Source organism: Maniola jurtina, chromosome 1, assembly GCF_905333055.1.
Source record: "Maniola jurtina chromosome 1, ilManJurt1.1, whole genome shotgun sequence".
NCBI lineage: Eukaryota > Metazoa > Arthropoda > Insecta > Lepidoptera > Nymphalidae > Maniola > Maniola jurtina.
This window is the reverse complement of record NC_060029.1, coordinates 12,365,632-12,370,298: the sequence shown is the minus strand read 5'-3', so window position 1 is coordinate 12,370,298 and position 4,667 is coordinate 12,365,632. Positions and strand designations below refer to the sequence as shown.

General features: G+C 34.9%; 1 protein-coding gene across 2 annotated transcripts in view; it reads right to left on the bottom strand.

Moving 5' to 3' along the window:
• Positions 1–4,667, bottom strand: part of LOC123870282 (LIM domain transcription factor LMO4) — a 253,622-nt gene that overhangs the window by 39,930 nt on the left and 209,025 nt on the right. The window lies entirely within an intron of this gene.

Below are 4,667 nucleotides of genomic sequence, written 5' to 3'. Positions count from 1 at the left end.
TTGTTTATTTATTATAATCAATCTTAAAATATTGTAATCCATCAAGGATTATTAGTTTCAGTTATATAGGTGACCATCCGTGGGGGATGGCCAAAATGACAGACGCGCGTGGCGAATGCACCGCGTCAATTATTTCAGCCGTGACCCACGGAAGTCTACTCTTAAAAAATTAAAAAAAAAATCATTTAATATCCATACCAGTATGTTATCTTTTCAGTGTATAGGTACATAGACAATTGGTTGGTTCTCAGATTCTATCTCTTTTTATATTTTTTTAACGATTTAAAAAGCGATAACCCTAGATTTGGTCCCCCGTCGGCCCTCAGGGCGCCTCCTCCGCCATTCATAATATACCTCCATATCATTTGTATTGGCGCATGTTTCATATGAGTAATGGACGAGAGGGCACATTATAGAGACATCTGCTTATTGCAATCAAGGTGCTTATAAAAATCAATGTGAGATTGATTACAATTTGTCGGGTAGTGTTCGCGAAGTTTGTATTATTTTCTAGTAAGTAATGTCAGGCTGAGATCGAGTGAATTTCTATAATTGTATAAAATGAAGTATTTTATTTAATTAACTAACGATATCTTTGATATTTTAGAGAATATGCCAAATTTTCTCACTCGGATAAGTTTGTTGATAAGAAAGTAATATGTCGTGTTGAATGACGAATACATGACTCGGTCAAACTTAAGTGAAATAAATGGAATAAAAAAAAATATTTTACTTTTAAAGTAAAACTTAACTCGTATAAAACATTTATATAGTAAATAAATGAAAGCCCGAATTCTACTGACAAATAGAGTTCCAGAACTAAATTACTTAAATACTTAACAGTAGTAAAATGTATTGAATGTGATTGATCCAGAAGGCAACTCGGGTTAACAGCATTTAATCCCGCTAAAACGCTCCGAACCTCCATAATGAATATTTATCTTCAACAGAAGTCGACGCATACTTTTATGACGAATACATATTTTAGTAGCCGGCGTAATTCCGCTGATTACTTTCTTTAATTTTTCTGAAAACGCCATTCCGTCTATGCAGATAAGTGTATTAAAGCTCAGAGGGCAAACATAATGAAACGTCTATGTTTTCATTTAGAAAATTAATTGTATAGCGATATAAAACATGTTGAAATGTTTCTGTGAATTTTTATCTTTTTTAGCGTGGTATGGTGGTATAATATTATGTGGTACGAAAATACTGGTGAAATGGGGATTGAAGAGTGTATGAATATTAAAGTCCCACGTCCTCATCTTCATCTTAATTGGATTGAAACTGTGTACAGGTATTGTTGGCACTTGCGTAAAGTTTTTCGATCAACAAGCCGTTCATTAGTCAAGGTATTAGACCTTAATAAAAGACGTAAAGTTTATACTAGTTTGGATGTAGGAGTAAGTCGGACGCTGTTCATCCGATTTAAAAAAAAAATTCCCTAACAGGAAGTTATAGTATTCCCCAATAATAGGCTAAGGAACGAAAGATCTAACGGACGAAGTCGCGGTAAAAAGCTATTCTGTTATTAAAAGTAATCATAATAATGATGGTTCAAGATTCTAGTCTGTAAAATTGCAAAACTTAACTATTTTACGTGAAAGCAAGCATCTGGTACCTAGTATAAAATAATTATACAAGTATTTACATACAATTTCTAGCTAATTAACCTGGCCGGTTGTTGAAAGAAGTCTAAACTTAGCTCCGGGTAACTACCTGAATCGAGCTTGCGGGTTAGGTAACTAATTAAAAGAGTAGCTCTTCTGGTCTTATTCATTATATACGTACTTGTAAAATAAGTAAGGTTGGACTAGTTAGCATTTATTTCAAACACAAAATTTTATATTAAATTTATTTTTAACCGATATCGTGATAGGTATCCACTATCGAGATATCGTATCGGTTAAAAATAAAATACCTACGTATAAATTGTTAGATCTTTATTTATTTTCATGATGACAACTAAATATAGCTAGATTATTATTTATCTAAGTTTTACAGTCATGCCACAGTTCACGATAGTAAGGAAACTTGTAATCAAACGTCGAGGTATGGACGTCACTGGCAGGCGTCAAAAGTTCCTACATTTGACGCTAGGTAGCCTATGAATCGCCTATTTTTCTTTGATTTCACGTCACCCATAGCCTCATATTTGACATATCGTCGATTCAGGATTAAACCGAGAGTGCCCTCACTCTAGTTCGCTCTGGTCATGTAATCAAAACTAAATGAATTTGGAAGGAAGACCTTTGCCCAGCTGTGGCCGTATATCAGTAGATGACAATGACGGCAATTTTTAGGTTTCCGTACTTCAAAAGGAAAAACAGAACCCTTATAGGATCACTTTGTTGGATGTCTGTCCGTCCATTGTATCTGTCAAGAAACCTATAGGGTACTTCCCGTTGACCTAGAATCATGAAATTTGGCACTTAGGTAGGTATTATAGCACAAGTACAGGAATAAATTTGAAAACCGCGAATTTGTGGTTACATCATTAAAAAAAAAATGTGTTTCAATTTTCAAATTAAGATAACTATACCGAGTGGGGTATCATATGAAAGGGCTTTATCTGAACATTCTAAAACCGATTTTTATTTATTTTTATGCATAATAGTTTTTATATATCGTGCAAAAGTCGGAAAAAATACCCGAGAACGGAAACCCTCAGTGCGCGAGTCTGACTCGCACTTGGCCGGTTTTTAAAGATTAGTAGACCTAAAGAAACAGGCCTTATTCTCATCTACTTATACCTACTTTGTAATGATTTCACGTTCAACGCTGAGTCGCGCGCCGCCTCCATCTATATGTAGGAGCGTTGTAAACACTGGCTTCATTCTAAGATCCACTAATTAATTAGCAACTCGCTTTCAATTCAATTAGCTAGAACTGGCCAGTGAAGTATACGCCATCTAGCCACTTGATCGTTCATACTGATTATTTATTGACATAGTTTTAAATAAATTACACATAAATATTAATTTTAAACACTACATTTCTATTTAGAGCTCAAGCCAAAGGCCTTGTAGGTTAATAGACTTGAGAGCCAAAGCATACCAAACTTTCAAGTCGTACCTATTTAGAAAGATCTGAGCGCCCACCCATAAATATTATTCCAAGAGGACTTTCTTGTGAAATATCACCCTATGGCATAACTGTGGATTTTCGAAGGGATTCCTACATTATGGAATCCTACCACATAGTAATTAATGGTAGGAGTCAAGACTTCCAACAGAGGGAGACGTTACGTGTTAACATTCCAATTTACTGGAATGAACTTAAGACGTAGTTAGAAACTGTATTAGTATAATTTCAAACATCATTCAATATATCTATTACAGTAATTACCACTAATATCATAATCCATATTGTCTCCATCAAAATGTAGGAGCGTAGTAAACACTCGCACCACTCTAAGCCTCTAATTAATTACTCCACTCACTTTCAATTCAATTAACTTGAACGGGGCATCGATATACGTGGCATTGTAGTGATTAGGGTTGTTAATATCTGATCTTTATCGACGAACTCCTCCTAATTATACTATGCTCTTAGCTTTACTTGCAGAAATTAAGTCAGGAGAACATTATTATACATGCTACTTTAAAAGACCAAACTACGGTAAATCCTAACATTTTCCAGTAAAAAAAAACCGAACTGTTGTGTGATAATCGTTAATTTTGGACTTTTACTAGCATTCACTAAGTGAATCTTACCTCAGAGACTTTAAATTCCGATACCTAGTAACTAAACCAGAACGAAGTCAGAACTGGTAAATCTTGCATTTTCCTGGAAAATCTTAGTATTTACCGTACTTCAAGCTTTTATAGTAAATAAATTATTATCTTTTATATAAAAGAATAAACTGATTAGCCGAGATATAAACGTACTGCGCGGAAACATGCGATTTCGCCATAGTGTAAGAAAGGATTTCAGAGTATATCCAAGCGAAGTCACGCTAGGTCAACTAGTTTCATAATAACGCGAAAGTGCGCGTCTGAGCCGCACTGGCTAAATGTTCCCAGAAAAAAGCTAGGACGCTCGGAGACTAAGGTTGAGATCTATAGAGCCCACTCTGGCTCTGGCTTTGCTCAGATATTTAAGACACTGTTAAAACAAGACAGCGTTATAGCGCTGGCATAAATCTGTCTCGTTTTCACTAAAACTTAAGTCTGAGAAAAGTCAAAGTTCGCTCTATAAGTAGATCTTAGATGAATTAGCACAAAATATATAAGAGCTTAGTAAATCCAATGCTGTAGGTACGCCCCACATCTTGAGGGCTATTCATTAATTAACTACTCAACTGGCTCTTGATTCAATTAGCCTAAACAGACTTCGAATGGGTCCTATTCAATGTCAATTTTCTTTTTTTGCGAGGTTTTCATTGCGCAAAACTGGTGTTTAGTAACCCAGTGATGATATTATGAATTGTATAACGCTAAAGTATATTTTTTCTGCGGGTTACTTAGCTACATTTTGGAGAAAGTGCTTTGGAATTTCTTGCTGCTTTTACCTTTTGCCATTCTACGACAAGTCACCGCAAAATAATAATCGATGTTCCATGAATAATTGTACGAAGGATCAATTGTAGGTATATCTATGTTTAATTTTTTTTTGCACTTTCAAAATTTGAATCAACTTCTGATTTACATTTTTTTCACAACCTA